The 17,970-nt window shown below is 42.1% G+C and overlaps 1 pseudogene; it reads right to left on the bottom strand.

The window, feature by feature from the left end:
* Positions 1-6,817: 6,817 nt before the first annotated feature.
* LOC118354304 (elongation factor 1-alpha 1-like) lies at positions 6,818-8,344 on the bottom strand (annotated as a pseudogene).
* Between the last annotated feature and the right edge of the window lie 9,626 nt (positions 8,345-17,970).

Below are 17,970 nucleotides of genomic sequence, written 5' to 3' on the forward strand. Positions count from 1 at the left end.
TTTTAGGAGGAGTAGATCACTGAGAAGGTAAGGCAAGATTTTGAAGGATGGGGAGAATGGATGGGGAGAGTGTGGTAGGAGGAGAAGAAGACGAAAATGGGTCAGAGAGACCTTTTGGCACAACATGGGTTATGCCAAAAGGCAGTGGCTGGCCTGATTAATAGAGACAAATGATGCGGATGAGATTCTGGAGATCTTTGCCAGCACCCTTTTTTGAAAGAAAGCATTCTTAAGTGAAGGTGAGTATTTGAATAGTAAAGTAAGGTTTGGCAGAAGACTGAAGCTTCTGAAACTCCTTACCTATGGAATGGAAGGAATTAACAGTCAGACTTCATCTTCTGCCTTCCTTCCTATCCCAGCACTCTGTCAGGACATGATCCAAGATCAGTCATTTACATGTTAGTGTGAATTTATTGTTCCTATTTTCAATAACTGATCAAAAAGTACTTAAGAATTCTTCAAAGTATTTGCACTCTAAGTCTTATTCCTTACTATAGAATGAAATATATTATGTGACAAGAATTCTAGTCATTGGGGACTGTGAAGAGAGGCACACATGCTGACATTGAATATGTAAATTGTTAGTAATTCTGACATAACATATAATTCCACCTCTGTCATGAAGTCATTACTTTGCTTAATTGCTCATTAATTTGTTCAATCAATTGTTTATCCATCTATCTGTCCATCCATTCTCTTTCTTTTTGTTTTATTTTTTAAGGTTTCATTATTTATTTATTTATGAGAGATACAGAGGGAGAGAGGTAGAGATACAGGCAGAGAGGCACAAGCAGGTTCCATGTAGGGAGCCTGATGTGGGACTCGATCCCGGGACCCAGGATCATACCCTGAGCTGAAGGCAGATGCTTAACCGCTAAACCACCCAGGCATCCCTGTCCATCCATTCTCTATCTATTTATACATCTGTCCATCCATCCATCCATCCATCCATCCATCCATCCATCCATCCATCCAACCATCTATCCACTTATTTAGCAATCGTTCATAAAGCATGTATCTTGTGGGAGCAGAATGCAGGTATTGGGATTATAAAAGTGAATAGTACATAGTGACATTTCTTGTGGATCTTGGAAGATTATGCTTGAGCAAAAACCATCTTCAAAAGTCTTGTACAAAGTTTTCTGTGTAGAATTAGTTAACTAGATGAAAGGGAGCAAAACAATAAAAATAAGCATGGTTATCTCTTGTCTAGGGGCTTTGACCACAGGGGGCAGCTGTGAGTCATCTCTCATAGGCCTCCAGTATAAACACTGTGTGGGATGTCCTACAAAACCCCCTCAACACTTGGTCCCCTGGGCATCCCCAGTCTTATCTCCCCCTCTTCCCCCTCCACTTGATAACCCACACTGCAGCTACCCTACCTCAGCTTTTGCTCCTGAGCCTGCCAAGCTCTTTCACATCTCTGTGTTTTCATGAACACTATATATATTTCCAGTCTGGAACATTCCACTTCAGTTGCTCACTGTCTTAATACTCCTTTCCAACCCCATCGTTAGGCCAGTTTCTCCCTGAAGTCTTTCTGGTCTTCCCCAGGGAGAGCAAGCCATTGTCTCATATGTGTCCAAGAGCACTTTATTTTTATTTTTTAAAAGATTTTTTATTTTATTTGTTCATAGAGACACACACAGAGAGAGGCAGAAGACACAGGCAGAGGGAGAAGCAGGCTCCATGCAGGGAGCCTGATGTGGGACTCAATCCTGGGTCTCCAGGATCACACCCTGGGCTGAAGGCGGCACTAAACCGCTGCGCCACCAGGGCCGCCCCCAAGAGCACTTTAGAGATGCCTTTGGCCATGCCGAGAATTGTAAAGTAGCAGACATCTGGGTGAAGCGGAAAGCATGTGTGATTCCAAGAGGAATGGAATTGACCATGAATTCTGCCTTCAATCCTCACACCCCTCACAAACTGCTTGACCTGGGTCTGGTCACCCAACATCTCTAAATTCTTGGCTTTCTCACATTCTCACTGTTTGCCTTATTGCAAACAATTACCCTTCATGAGTCATAATGGGGATAAATTATGCATTATGATGTGTTGTGAGGAGCCAGTTCTTGGCCTTGTACATGGTAAGTGCTCAAAATTTGCTCATTGTGTCCTTTTATTGTCACCCTTGATGTGCCAGACTCTGTCATGGCACTGTGAATGCCTCAGGGTCAGATTACTTGCCTGTGCATCTCTCAATACATCCAGAGAATTCTTGCTTCTCGGAAGCATACAGCATGGTTATTAAGAATAGGGATTCTGGCACCAAACTTCCTGGGAGAACCTAATGCTACCACTTGCTAGCTGTGTGGCCTTGGGGATGTTACTTGAGCTTTCTATGACTTGGTTTTCTTATCCGTGGAATGGGGATAATACTAGTTTTCACCTCATAGGGATGTTATAAAAGTTTACATAAGGCTCTGGCCATGGTAAGCCCTCATTAAGGTAGGCTATTATTAGTAGGTGCTCAAGAACTGTTTATTGAAAGGCCAATGAATAGATGTTAGTGTGTGATAGTCTCAGGAAGTCTGGCTAACATGAAGGTGTTTATTTGGTTCAGAATGCCTGTTTCTTGACCTACCTGTAATTAGTTTCTATTACTAGGTTGTTATTAAGTTGAGAGGAATTACTTTCCTGTGACGGTCAATGTCTTGACATACTGAAGGTTAAATGCTACTGACACGTCTGACATTGACGTTGAAATTATTTTGTTGTTTTTAGTAATATGGATGAGTTCGAAGGTGTGGTGTTGGTCAGAAGTAGAGGTTTTCCTGTAAAGGAGTGACCAGAAATATCTGAGCCGTGGTCTCTGAGAATGTTTGGAAATATCCCCTTCAAGTCTTAAATCTCCTATCTGAAAGAATCCACGTTGTTGGCTTTTTGAGGAGGAAATTCAACAAGATTGTAAAGCCCGAGAGGAAGGAGGCCCATCTGAGTCTTTGTATTTGATTCAACGTTCAAAACAGTCCTGGGTCTGTGACATTGCTCGTGAAAGACTTGTGAGTTAATTATGTAAAAAGTGAAGATATTTTTCTTCCCAATCTGGAGCTCATCCTCTGAAATTTCCATGTGATCAGTGCCTGCCCACAAAGAAAGCATTATTGTTAGTTTACGTATATGTTTTATTTCTGATTATGAGATTTAAAAAATATGAAGTAATATTTTCTGTCAAGAGGCTTGGCTTAGGGAGACCTGTGGCTGGCTGTCACTTCTGCCTTCAGCTGGCTGAGTGACTTTAGCCATGTCTTTAACTGCTCTGAGCTTCAGCTTCCTCACCTGAATGGGAAGCAGTTGGACATTAATTATGATAGTAACAAGGATACCATTTTGCTGAGCATGTGATGACACTGCGCTAAGTGCCTTAGAATTCCTTGCATTTTATTTCCATAGCAATCCCGAACAGTAGCTACTTTTTACCCTCCTCATGTTACAGGTAAGGAATCTGAGCTCAGGAGAGCAGTCATTTGCCAAAAGTGTAAATAGCAGGCTCAGGACTTGAGCCTGGGCTTGTTTATGTTTCACAAATCTATGAATAATCGTTGATTTGTGACAAAGAGCGCTAACATGAATGGGGTATTTCAGGAAGGATTAAGAGGTGATTTTTCCAGTATATTAAGAAGTATGTGTACCTCTCCCTCCCTCATTCCTTCCTTCTTTATCCCCCAATGCTCCTTCAATCAAATTTCTGGCCCACCTTCCACTTGATTAGATTTTAGTTCTTTTATTTCTCTAAAAAGGGATTCTCTAGGGTCTTCTATGCTTTTTTCCAAGCCCAGCGAGTATCTTTATAATCATTTCTGAACTCTAGTTTTGTCATCTTACTTATATCCATACTGATTAGTCCCTGGAAGTCAATACTGTCTCCTCTTTTCTTTTTTGAGGTGCGTTTTTCCATCTTGTCATTCTATCCAGAGGAGAATAGATGAATGAGAGAACAAAACATCAACAATCGCAGAGAATTGTACCCTTGCAAAAAGTGGTCACTTTTCTATCTGTAGAATATCAGCAATTCTTTTCTTAGATCTCCAGTTGAGTTCACAGGTGTTCAGAATGACTTGATAGCTATCTAGCTGAATTGTAGGGACCAGATGAAACTAGGGTCCTCTATTTCTCTGTCATCTTTCTCTGACAATCTCTGGTCCACCTTCCAGAGTGCTAAGATTCCTGGTTACCCTTCCTCTATGGTATTCTGTAACAGTCCTTTTTTTTTTTTTAAAGATTTTATTTATTTATGTGAGACACACACACACACACACACACAGAGGCAGAGACACAGGCAGAGGGAGAAGCAGGCTCCATGCAGGGAGCCTGACATGGGACTCGATCCCAGGACTCCAGGATCATGCCCTGGACCAAAGGCAGGCACTAAACCACTGAGCCACCCAGAGATCCCCTATACTACTCTATTGATGTGCTTGTTATAATTGCTGTTGGTTGTTAAGGTCTGTCTCTGGGTAAAACATAAACTCCTAGTGACAGGGCTGCCTTGACATCATCAGCCCGAATTCAGAGTTTGCCTGGCTCAGTAAACAAGGCCTATGGGAAATGTTTGTTCGAAGGATGAAAGAATGAGCACCTACTATGTGCACCATGATGGGGGAGGCCAGAATAATCAAAGACAGGTGGCTGGTGAACCACAGTAACATTTCTCTACAATACCACACGTGTCTTTCTAATTATGCACTTCCTCAAGCAAGTGGTAGGAAGCTGGTGGGCATGCTCCATTGAACACCAAATGATCACACTTTAGGAGTGCTCTCAAAGATTCACTCTGAATTGTAAGGAGGTTATGCTTGATAACGGTTAAGATCCCTCATGATGTTCTGTTCATCTGTTCGTTACTCATTAGCTCATTTAATCTATTACTCTGTTAAGCAATTATTACTGCCATAAACATTTACTGAGCACCTTGCTAGTTGTTGGTGATATCATTGTGAATAAAAGCTTATTCTCTATTCTATATCATATATATATGATCTCTTGTCTTCACTATGACCCTGCAGCTTATTAGAACCATGTCATGAAGGAGGAAATAGGCTTAGAGAGGTTAAGTGGCTTAGCTGAGGCCACACAGCGAGGAGGTGGCAGAGCTAGGGCTTCGACTCACCACTGATAAGATTCTAGAGTTCTATTCAATGAGAGAAAAGAACATGTGGCTGCAGAATGGGCAGTGTTTCTGTGAAACTCTGAGCTTTATTAAAGCAACATTCACTTATTGGTGTAAACTTTGCTCTTCAATGCTCTGCACTGATTGATGCACAGAACCCTAATTCATCACTTAAGGAGGTCACTTTGCAGAAGGGGACAAATGTTGGCAGCCACATAATTAAGGGATTATAAAGAGCGCTACTACTGGGATGTGTCCCTCAGATGGCTTCACTGGGGATGTCACATGGACATAGTCTGAAAAGAAACAACAGTCCTACAGATGCATGGGGATTTAGGAGAGAGAGCTTTCCAGACAAAGAAAAGACTCACATATAAACCTTTTTATTTTTTATTTCAAAGGGGGAAGTGGTTGTATGTTTGCTATTTCTAGAAGGTGTAGTGAAAGCTTACCATACCCTACCTCATTCCCCCTTGGCACCAGTATCAAATGATGATATTCCCTCTGGCTACAAATGAAGATTTCTTTAGAGGGCAGTAAAATTCATTTCAACAATTGCTTCCCGTGATGGTTGAGAACAGGATAAACAAAATTAGCAGCAGTGAGAGAGAATCCTTTTCACCTCTGAAGCCAAAATAGTATTATATGACACCTGAGCCTAAGCTGAGTTTTGGGAGTTGAGTTCTGGGCTTAGCACCTGCTAGCTGTGTGACCTTGACCACGTTCTGTGACCTCTCTGTGCCTTTGTTTCTTATCCCTAAAGGAACTAGGCTGGGTGGACCCAGTAAGAGGATTTCAACTACTCTCTGAGGAGCTACAGAGATTCGGGGCAAGTGCCCTGGGGAACAATGTGGGATCCCAAGGGGACTTTGAGGTAGAGAAGATCCAAACGTGACTTATGTTTCAAGCCCAGCAGTTCAGCCCTTATTTGCTTTCTCCATTGCAGATTTCACTGGAAGGAAGCTTCCTCTGCTTTGAAAGAGATGCCTTGGGCTCCAGTCACCACAGTCCTTCCAAGACCTTTTCCATAGGGCTCCCAGCGACAACCAAGTTCTGGCTAAGGCATTTGTGTGACCCTGGGAGCCTCAGTTACTTTGGAGACATGCAAGTTGGCTCACGGAGGACTGAGGACTGGGATCTGGCTTTGAGTCAGGAGCCCTGGTGCTATCAGTGTGGGTGCAGGATGGAGTCACAGGACCTTTCAGAGAGTGCAACTTTCAGAGGAAATTTAGCAAGTCATTAAGGAAACGACTGGAGACTGGATGGCAGTTAGTGAAGTGTAGCCAGCATCAGCTTATTTGCATGGCTGATGGCTGAAACAGGATCCTACCTGTAGCTTCCACTCCAGTGGCAACAAGCCAGCTCCACTGTAGTCTGCTGCGTCTCAAAACCTTCTAGGTCCCTGTGCACCTAACACTGCAGGACAACTACCAGTCAGGTGCACCAGAGACCGAAGGTGGCAAATTAGAAGGGATGGAACCAAAGAAGGTTGTCGTTGGTGGCTTCTGCCTCTGACAGGAGAAGCCTGAGGAGTGCTATTCGCAAGTAGTATTCTATTTTTTTTTCTCATTAAACTTTTGTTTTAATGGGTCTCAAAATGCTGTGACAGATTTTTGGTCAAGTTGTTTCCATTAAAAAAGCAACGAATAACTTAAAACTACCACACATGCACACACACAAAAAATGGTCCATGAAAACATTCTCCTTTCCTTCTGAAGGTTTTATGATGCATTGTTATCATTAACCAGTTGTTTACTATTAAACTTAAATGGCCAATCGACACAAACAGTTCTGAGACCTTTCTTCCACCACTGATTAAGACTGGGGTAGCAGGTATTGGGGATAATATTCATTTAGCCTTCTGAGCTTTCTGGGCAGACTGGGTGACTTTGCCAGCTCCAGCTGCCTTCTTGTCCACTGCTTTGATGACACCCACAGCAACCGTCTGTCTCATGTCACGAACAGCGAAACAGCCCAGAGGAGGATAGTCAGAGAAGCTCTCAACACACATAGGTTTGCCAGGAACCATATCAACAACGGCAGCATCCCCAGATTTTAAGAACTTGGGACCATCTTCCAGTTTTTTTCCAGACCGATGATCTATCTTCTCCTTCAGCTCAGCAAACTTGCAAGCAATGTGAGCTGTGTGACAACCCAGCACAGGTGCATATCTAGCACTGATTTGGCCTGGATGGTTCAGGATAATCACCTGAGACATGAAGCCAGCTGCTTCCACTGGTGGGTCATTTTTGCTGTCACCAGCCGCAATGCCACGATGAACATCTCTGACAGATAAACGTTCTTGACATTGAAGCTCACATTGTCCCCAGGAAGAGCCTCACTCAAAGCTTCATGATGCATTACAACAGACTTTACTTCTGTTGTAACATTGACCAGAGGAAAGGTGACCACCATGCCAGGCTTAAGAACACCAGTCTCCACTCGGCCCACTGGTGGTACCAATACCACCAATTCTGTAGATGTCCTGGAGAGGCAGACACAAGGGCTCATCAGTTGGACTAGTTGGTAGCAGACTGCTATCCAGAGCCTCAAGCACTGTGGTTCCACTGGCATTCCCATCTTTACGGGTGACTTTCCATCCCTTGAACCAAGGCATGTTAGCACTTGGCTCCAGCATGTTGTCACCATTCCAACCAGAAATTGGCACAAATGCTATTGTTTCGGGCTTGTAGCCAATTTTCTTCATGTAGGTGCTGACTTCCTTAACGGTTTCCTCGTATCTCTTCTGGCTGTAGGGTGGTTCAGTGGAATCCATTTTGTTAACACCAACAATTAGTTGTTTTATATCCAGTGGGTAAGCCAGAAGGGCATGCTCACGGATCTGCCCATTCTTGGAGATACCTGCTTCAAATTCACAATCACCAGCAGTAACAATCAGGACGGCACAGTCAGCCTGAGATGTTCCTGTAATCACATTTTTGATAAAGTTTCTGTGTCCTGGGGCATCAGTGATGGTCACATAATACTTGCTGGTCTCTAATTTCCACAGGGATATATCAATGGTGATACCACATTCACGTTCAACTTTCAGTTTATCCAAGACCCAGGCATACTTGAAGGAGCCTCCTTCTCAGCAGCCTCCTTCTCAGATTTTTCGATAGTTCTTTTGTTGATCCCACCACATTTGTAGATCAGATGGACAGTAGTGGTAGCCTTACCCAAATCTACGTGTCCAATGATGATGATGTTGATGTGAGATTTTTCTTTTCCCATATTGGTTTAGGGTTAGCAGTGGTTTTCACAACACCTGTATTCTGGCGGCAAACCTGTTGTGAAAAAGTCAAGTAGTATTCTAATACCATATAAAGAGGTATTATAGAATACAGGTCAGTGTTGGGCTGTGTGACTCCAGACAAATTACTTAACCCCTCTGAGTCTCAGCTTCTTCATGTGTAAAATAGGAATAAAAATTGTGAAGACTTCACAAGACCATTGTAAGTTTTCCATGGTAGCATACCTGTGCAGTGCTTAGCATGGTGTCTGCTATGTAGAAAAGTGCTTATTCTTCATTGATTATTTGATTCTCTGGAACATCACTATTTCCAATTCACTGCCATTCAAATAGTGATAAAATAAAGCTAGTAGATTAAGATGTCATTGACCTTAATGCCTGGGGACGGTGGTTATGTGCGAATGTGCACGTGTTTTGGTGCATATAGGGTAGGCTTGCCTATTACACAGAAATCATGTGAATATATATCTCTAAATTTGGGCCCTAAAGTGTTGTGTCTATTCTAACCATGCTTTTCAGATATTTATTTGCTCATTTATTTGTCTAAGGAATACTCACTGAGGGTCTCTACTCTGGGTTAGGCATTCTTCTGGATGCTGAGGATATACATGGGACTCCTAACTCAGTGGAGTTTACTGTAACAACTAGTTACACATCCATTCATTCAGTGTCTGTTTTGTGCTTGGCATTGTTCTTGATGATGTTTGAGATGTAAAGAAAAAGAAGTTTCTGGCCTTCAAGAAATTTACACCTGTCCAGAGGAGGGGCAATTTGTGGCAGTGCGTTAAACCCTTACCAGAGGCTTCTGGAGTGCTTTCTTCCCTCAGGCTCCTCTACTCTGCATTCCTATGACCCATTATGGCCCATACAGGTGGTCCTTCCCAGAAAAAAGGCCACTTCAAGGGTCATTTGAGAGTTGTAATGTCAGAAATATCAAATAAGAGTCACTCTCATTCCAATTGTTTTTAGGTAGCATATAACTGGGTCTTGTTTTTTATCCATTCAGTCACCCTATGTCTTTTGATTGGAGTATTTAGTCCATCAACATTTAAAGTAATTATTGGCAGATATGTGCTTTTGCCATTTTCTTACTTATTTTCTGGTTGCTTTTGTGGTTCCTCTGTTCCTGTCTTCTGTTGCTCTCTTCCTTGGTGGCTTGACAGCTTTCTTTATTGTTATGTTTGGTTTCTTTTCTCTTTTTTTGTGTGTATCTATTATAGATTTTTGATTTGTAGTTACCATTAGATTCATATATAACATGAGTATAACAGTATATATTAAGTTGATTTAAGAGATTCACTGCAGACCTAGAAACACATGTGGACCAAAAGCGAAAATATGGAAAAACAGCATGCAAGTGGAAGTGAAAAGAAAGCCAGGGTAGCAATACTCATATCAGACAAATAGACTTTAAAACAAAGACTATTTTAAGAGACAAAGAAGATCATTGCCTAATGATAAAGGGAACAATCCAAAAAGAAGATATATCGATTGTAAATATCTACGCACCCAACATAGGGGCATCTAAATACATAAAGCAACTATTGACAGATATAAAGGAAGAAAATGGCAGTAATACAATAATTGTAGGGCACTTAAACTCCCCACTTACATCAATGGACAAATCATCCAGACAGAAAGTGAACAAGGAAGCAGTAGCAGATTAGACCAGTTGGACTTAACAGATACAGTCAGAACATTCCATCCCAAAACAGCATCATACATTCTTTTCAAGTGCATATAGAATATTCTTCAGGATAGATCATATGGCAGGACACAATACAAGTCTTAATAAATTCAGGAGAACTGAAATCATATCATACATCTTTTCTGACCATGATTGTATGAAACTAGAACTCGATTGCAAGAAAAAAATCTGGAAAGAATACAAGTACATGGAGGTTAAATAACACACTACTAAACAATGAATGGGTCAACCAAGAAATCGAAGAGGAAAACATAATTTCATAGGAACAAATAAAATTGAAAACACAACAATCTAAAATCTTTGGCATGCAGCAAAAGCCATCTCTGAGACAAGTTTGTAACAAACAGGCCTACTTTAAGAAACAAGAAAAATCTCATATAAACCTAACTTTACACATAAAGGAGCCAGAAAGTGAGGAACAAACAAAGACAAAAGCCTGTAGAAGAAAGGAAATAACCAAGATTAGAGAAGAAATCAATGAAATACTTAGTGACTAAGAAAACAACAGAAAGGATCAGTGAAATCAGGAGCTGGTTCTTTGAAAAGAGAAACAAAATCAATAAGCCTTTAGCCACACTCATCAGAAAAAAAAAGAGAGGACTCAAAAGGCAAAGTCAATTTGGTTAAGCCCATTAATCACCCACAGGTTTTATGTGACTTTATTTTCTGTCCGGTGAAATGGAAATGACCAGCCTCATCTTGTAGATGAAGAATCTGAGGTTCATGGGGAGTTTCTGTCACTTGCTCAGAGTGGCACAGAGCTTCCTGGCAGGGCAGAGCATAGAGACAAGGGTGTGGCAACACCTGTGAGGGGTTTCCAGGAGCCTGGCCTCACTTGGAGAAAATGATACTCCCTGGCGGATCATATTCTTGTTTTCCCTGCTTCTATCTGAAGTAGCAATATTGAATCTCTCTCGTGTCATTGTTCGTTGGTGGCCAATAACCTTTCCTCTGGTAATGTTTCCAGTTTTGATCACCTCTCTCCCAGCTGCCTTCTCTGCTGTAGCTCAATAGATCATGTCTCTCCGGGCCTCATACGTTGAGATAGAGGTTTTCTATCCCACTGTGTCTATTTTTTGTTTTCCAAGAGTCCTGTGTGCTAGAATTTTAATACTGGAGTCTGTTTCCTGGTTGGGTCTTGTCTCTGTTAGCCAATGATATCATGTTTCTTTTAAACACATGGCTGGCGGTTTCATTCTCTGCCACATTTGGATGCTGTTTCTGGCTTCTGGGAGAGAAAGGTTAATTTTCCTTTTTGGTGTCTGATTTTCTTCTTTCAAGATGTAAACAGCTGACATGGTTTTAGTTGGAGGCAGAGATCTTTGTGTTGAATCTCTTAGAGCCTCTGAATAATGCTCAATAGTTCTTGACCAGTATTGCAGAAAGCATGCTTTGTGACAATTGCTCGTCTTTATTTTGGCTTTCAAGTCCTGTTGTGTCTACTACTGTAAAAAAAATCTATCCTGCCTTCTCTCCCCATTTCCACTACTCCCTTCCCCATTTAAGCATCTCTTGGGTAACCACAGTGGCCTTAGAAATGGTCTCCTTGTGGCAATTCTTTTGCTGTGCCCTTCTCACCCACTTCTGCCAGGCTGATCTTCCAGAAGCATAGCTCTGATCCCTTTGCACATCTGCTCTAAAACCACCATGATTTCCTTTTCCTTAAAATATAAGTCTGTATTCCTAGAGATGAGTCCTCAAAGCTCTCAGTTTGACCTTGAAGTTTCTATAGGTTTCGTAAGACTCTAAGCCAAGTAGAATGTCTGAGACCTCCTCCAAGTCCTCTAAAAAGTACTTTTATTAACTGGTAACTCTTGCTTGGCCACAAATGGTTGTAGCATTTTCTCTGCCTAGAATCCCTCCTTTTCCCTCATCCGTACACAGCCTGGATGTCTCTCAAGGCTTAGATCAACTCCATCCTCTCCAGCAACATCCCTGTCTTCTCCAGGCCTCTGTTATGTCTCTCTTGATGCCTTTCTTGTTTGAATTCCCAGTATTGTTTACCAGGTAACTGGATTCCAATAATTTCACACATAAGCTACAGAATCTGCCCATGTCTGTCCAGTTAGTCCAGCTGTCAAAGTTGAATTCAGATTATAAACTGGCTCCTAAAGTTGACACACTCTGCAGACCAGTGAAAGACTATGGTTGGTGATGCAGGTGAATCAGAATATTTCCTCTGGCCTGAGCCTGATCAATGGAAGCCTATGCATTCACCTGTGGATCACATTTTCCTATGTCTTCACTAACTTTTTTCCCAAATGTGGCTCCTCACAGCGTCTAGGGTTATACATTCCACTCTACCGTATGGGCTGGACTAGGCATTTGTAAGCACAATTTTGGGTCCCTTGATGCATCTTCTGTTTCACTGGTCCCCTATTTGGCCCTTTCACATAACTGATCAGCTCACTTCCTGGACACATCCCCTCACTCTTTGCCAAGATGGCGACTGTCTCCTCATCCCTCCACTTTCCAAGCATGGCTACTACCCTGGAGGTCTTCTGTGTTCACACGTGTAAGCTGCTCAATGCTGTTCTCTCTGTCCCTGGTGTTTCTCACCTCTGGTGGCTTCCCCTCCAAGCCACTTCACTCACCCACTCTTGTGGCTACACCCTGGACTTGGTCAGTTTCTGGAACTGCTCCACCTCAGAAGTCATAAAATTCACACCTCCCACTCTCTGACCACAACTTTCCTCTCCTTCCAATTCTGTCACTTGCTTGCTCTCAACTTTCTGGTTCTCCAACTCATCTACCCTCTTCTTTGTCCTACACTCTGCTGCTCTTGTCTTTCCTCTCATCCCTGTTCACATTTTTCCACAGCTCATCACATCAACTCCTTGAACTTTAATGTCATTGCTCTACTTTTTGTCACACACATATCACAAATGGATCCTGCAGGATTCCAGTCATCTGCTCTTTCTGTTCCCTAACACGGCACCTGAAATTCTCTCAAGGTCAAATCCATTCCAGCCTGCAGATCAAGGCCACTATAGATGAATACAAATGGATCTCTCAACAGATACCTCAGTGCTGCCCAGCTACTACATGCTGCTTTGCTTTTCAGATTTCTCATCTGTTATCCTGGAGTCATTCCAAATATTCTCCTCTTTTTTCAAACCTCAACCTCTACCTGTACTCTAATGCTCAGAACATACAAAAGTGATGACCAGAGACCTCTCCTCATTTCCCATCATGAAACCTGTAAACTGGCATGCAGCCTTACCATTTATTCCCTCTTGGAAGTCTTATGCAGCCTTTCCAGCTTTCTTGGGGACCTTTCTGTTACACCCATTCCTTCCCTCATCTTCTCTTTTTCACAGATACTTTGTATCAGCTTTTAAACATATTTATTTCTCTTCCATCATTAAAAAAGAAAACAAATCTTTAACCCTATGTCCCACACTACTGGACACCCCAGCATCTTCATCCAAAGGTATGGAAGCTACTTGGTTTGAGAAATGGAAGAAGTTCCCATGAATTGAGCATGTGATGTTGGGTTGTGGGAGGTGGGAGATGAGATTGGAGTTTGATGCTTAGTATTTTTTTTTTTTGATGCTTAGTAAACATTGATTAAACTGAGTTGAACAAACAGAAGTTTATTGGGTGCCAACATGTTGTTCAACAAATATGACGTAGTAGGTACACAGAACTATGACACAGAGCCCTTGCCTTTGAAGTACCTATGATCTAGTTGAAGAAAGATGTTAGAAATAGCTGAAGAGGTAGTAAAAGAGGGTAGATACTAACTGAATTGGTTCAGCCTTTAAAGTATGTCTTAAATCTGATTCCTTTTTACTATCTCTACATCACTATGATGCTCTATTTTCACAAATCCAGGATTTCTTTCCTGGATTGTTTCATTAGTTTCCTAATTGATCTCCCTGCTGATATTCTTGCTTCACTTTGGCAAATTTCTATAGCCAACATCTGTCTTTTAAAATTTTTCACATCCTGTCTCTTTTTAGCAACAAACTGTCTCCCTGGATGCCAATCTTTGTTGGAGTTCAAGTTAAATCTTCACCACAATCTTCACCTACCACCAACCCTGACATCATCATCATCCATAGGCCCCTAAGTGGCTCACTAAGCTCCAACCACACAGACTCCCATGCTATTTCTTAAATGCATGGACTCCTACCCAGAGACTTTGTATTTAGTACTATTTCTTCTTGGCAGGAAACTTCTCCAAATATTGCCTTTGCTACTCTATCACTTCCTTAAGTTTGTGTTCAAAAGTCACTTTGCTAAGGAGCCCTATCCTGATGCCATGTAAAACGGCACCCTGACTTTCTTAATTTCATCTCCCCTCACCCTCTTTTGTTTTTCTTCTAGCACTTAGCACCATCTGGCAAGTAATTGTTTTTGTATTCATATATTTTCTGTGTCTTCCTATTAGAATGCAAACTCCATGAGGGTAGGGTCTTGGTTTGGCTTTAATGCATCTCTAGGTTCTAGTGCTCATAATGATCACTATGTAAATAGTGAGTGAATGAATAATGAATAATGATAAAGAACCTTGCTCCATCCTGCTGCATGTGTTCATCCATTCATTCAATGCACATTCATTCAGCAACTACTATATGTTAGTAGATGCTTATTAATGTCTTTGAGGGGCTGGTGCCCTGCGGTGAACAAACCTCAAAATGATCTGAGTGTTTCAGTGACAGGTAAAGCAGATCAAGATGACCCAGATGTCTCTAATTTGAAATCCACAGCTTGGTGTCTTCATTCTAGATCCCTAATCCCAGGGTTGGTTAAAAGGGTTCAATTAGAGTTGACCCTTGAACAACAAGGGCATTAGGAGAGCTGACCTCTGCAGAGTCAGGAATCCATGTAAAAATTATACATGGATTTTTGACTCCCCCAAAACTTTACTAATAGCCTACTGTTGACCAGAAGCCTTAGCAATCATATAAATAGTCAATCAACAGATATTTTGTATGGGTTAATATGTCTGATACATATTATTATATGTTCCTATTCTTACAATAGAGTAAGCTAGAGAAAAGAAGAAAATGTTATTAAGAAAATCATAAGGAAGAAAAATATATTCACATTACTATACTATCTTTATAAAAAAACATCCACATATAAGTGGACCCGTGCAGTTCAAATCCACATTCTGCAAAGGTCAACTGCACTTTGGAGCAGCAGGTTGTCATGCAAGCAGGAATTCACATCTTCCTCTTCTGCTAGGGGTGAAACAGCATTTTCCAGCATCCAGAGGCTGGAAAGGACATTAAAACAATCTAGACCTAAATCCTCATTTTATAAATAGGGAAACTGAAGCCCAAGAAGGAGGCACTTGCATCAAATCAGAGGGTAGGCTGGTGCAGAATTGGAATAACCGGGGTCCTGCTTCCTGGGTTGGGGATCTTTCTACTATACCACACTGCCTCTCTTCATCACCCCTTCCTTTAATCCCCTCCTCACAATGTCCTCCTTTTCTTCTTGACAGTCAGAACTTTGTTAGGGAGCCGGGCAATGTGTGCTATGAAAAGCAACTTTATAGCTCTGTGCTGTTATGATCATATTTGGGGGCGGGGTGGCCAGAGCAGGCGGGAAGGAGCCAAACAGCCGGGTCTGCATGACTGCTCTGTGTTTTAATAGGATCCCCGCCGGTCACACCCTCTCCCAGGCTCCCTCACCCTGAGGGCCACATCGCGGTCACCAAGCAGTCGGGGAAATGAAAACAGTAATCTTAGAGCCCAGAGCGGAGCTGAAGGCAAGACCCCCACCTGAGGCTGGTGGTCAAACAAGGCAGCAAAAGAAAGGAAGAAAGCAAGAGCAAGAACAGCAGGGACCCTCCTAAAGGAAAGATGGAGAAATTTGTTTTTCAGGGAGGGGCCCAGAGCAAGAGCCTGCCACCCACATGGGGCTGATGTTAGCCACTGCTCCATGTCTACGTTGCAAAACATGGTAGGTGGGGCAGGATAAAAATGATCCTATTATGTGACAGGCTCAGCTTATTTACATATAAACCATTTGTCCTCAAAACTCATCGAAGCAGGACTTTTGAAAGCTGCCTTATAGGAAAAAAATTGGTGATCGTTTGATGAAAAAGCATAATTATAGAGTCTTGAAATAAAACCTAATAGCATTACCTAGCATTTATCAAATATCTATATAAAAGTTAGACACTGTGGTAATGTCTTATACACGTGATCTAATTAATCCTTCAACTCTACGAGGGAAATACTGTAATTAGCCTTGTATTGTGGATGAGGAAACTAAAGCTTAGACCAGCTACTAGTATGCCTCTGGTCACATGGCTAGTAAAGAGTGGCATTAAGGGTCCAACCTGAGTGTGACTTTAGATACCATTCCATGTTCTTTAACACCGTGGCTATGGTTTCAGGCATGGTGCTGGGCACTAGGCATCAAGGAAAGAGTGAAGAGGACTAACAGAGGTGTTCCTGTGCTCAAGGTAGAAAGACTGCTAAAGTAGCCAGTGGTAAGTGGCAGAGCTGGGCTTGAAATGAAGTCCGTTTGACTCCAATGCTGGTGCAGTTCCCATTTTGCCTGGAGTACTGCTGTCCTTCATGACACAGATCTGCTTGTCCTTCATTGGCCTGGAAGAAACCCAGGTGCACTGCAGTCAAGCTGACCATCCCCTGCTCCCAGACTCCAAATTCTCCAAATAGGCCCAGCAACACCTGTGTGCTTGAATATCCTCTTCCCTCCCTGACAAATCCTCCCATTCCCCCTGGAGGAAATGTCCCCAAACTGCTAGAGCCCTAATTGTCCCAAGCCTAGCTTAACTTGAGCTAGGAGTGCAGTAAGGTCATTTTTAGAACAAGTGGAGGGGGCAGTAGATTTGAGGATATATACCAGCAGATTGGTGGATCAGGTCAGGGTGTGTGGAAGTTCTTTTATGATTATGTCTATCTTTTTTCAGTGAAATAAAGACATAAGATGTCTTATTATGTTATGTACTGAGTATTTGTTCCTCTTCTCCCCCAGGTTCATATGTTGAAGCCTTAACTCCTAACATGATGGTGTTTGGAGGTGGGCATTTGGGATGTAATTAGGTTTAGATGGAATCATGTGAGTGAACCCCTCATGATGGGATTATTGCACTCCAAAGAAGAGGATAGAGAGATTCTCTCTCTACATGTCAAAGAGAGGCCACATGAGCATATAGCAAGAAGGAAGTTGTCTACAAGTCAGGAAGGGAGCCCTCACCGAGAACTGAATCTGCTGGCACATTGCTCTTGGACTCCCCAGCCTCCCGGACTGTGAGAAATAAATGTCTGTTGTTGAAGCCACTCAATCTATGGTATTTGTCATAGCAACCTAAGCAAACCAAGACAGTAATTGGTATTGAGCTTGGGGTGCTTCTATAACAAACACCTGAAATTGTGGAGACTGCTTTGGAAGTGGGTAAGAGGTAGTGGTTTGGGAGGGTTTTGTGGCACACACTAGAGAAAGCTGGAGTTGCCATGAAGGGACTGTGAAAGGAGATTCTACTGAGAACTTAGCAAAGAAAGAAAAAAGCTGCAAGAAAGCTTCCATTTCCTGAAGAGAATACATGAATGATCATGAACAAAATTCTGCTAGAAATATGGATGGTCAAGGCCATTCTGGATGAAGTCTTAGATGGAATTGAGGAACATGCTACTGGGCCATGGAGAAAAGGCGATCCTTATTATCAAGTGGAAAATAACTTGGCTGAACTGTGTTTGTGTTCTAGTGTTTTATGGGAAGTAGAACTTATGAGCAATGAAACTGGGTAGATCAGTAAAGTGCTGAAAGAGTAGCTCGGTTCCTTCTAACTGCTTCTGGTAAAATCTAAGAAGAGACAAATGAATTGAGGAAGAAATTGTTAAGTAAAAAGGAGCCAGAACTTAAGATTTGGAAATATGCCATATTATAGAGAATGCCAAGAGAGGGGTTGAA

Source organism: Canis lupus, chromosome 3 (genome assembly GCF_003254725.2).
Source record: "Canis lupus dingo isolate Sandy chromosome 3, ASM325472v2, whole genome shotgun sequence".
NCBI lineage: Eukaryota > Metazoa > Chordata > Mammalia > Carnivora > Canidae > Canis > Canis lupus.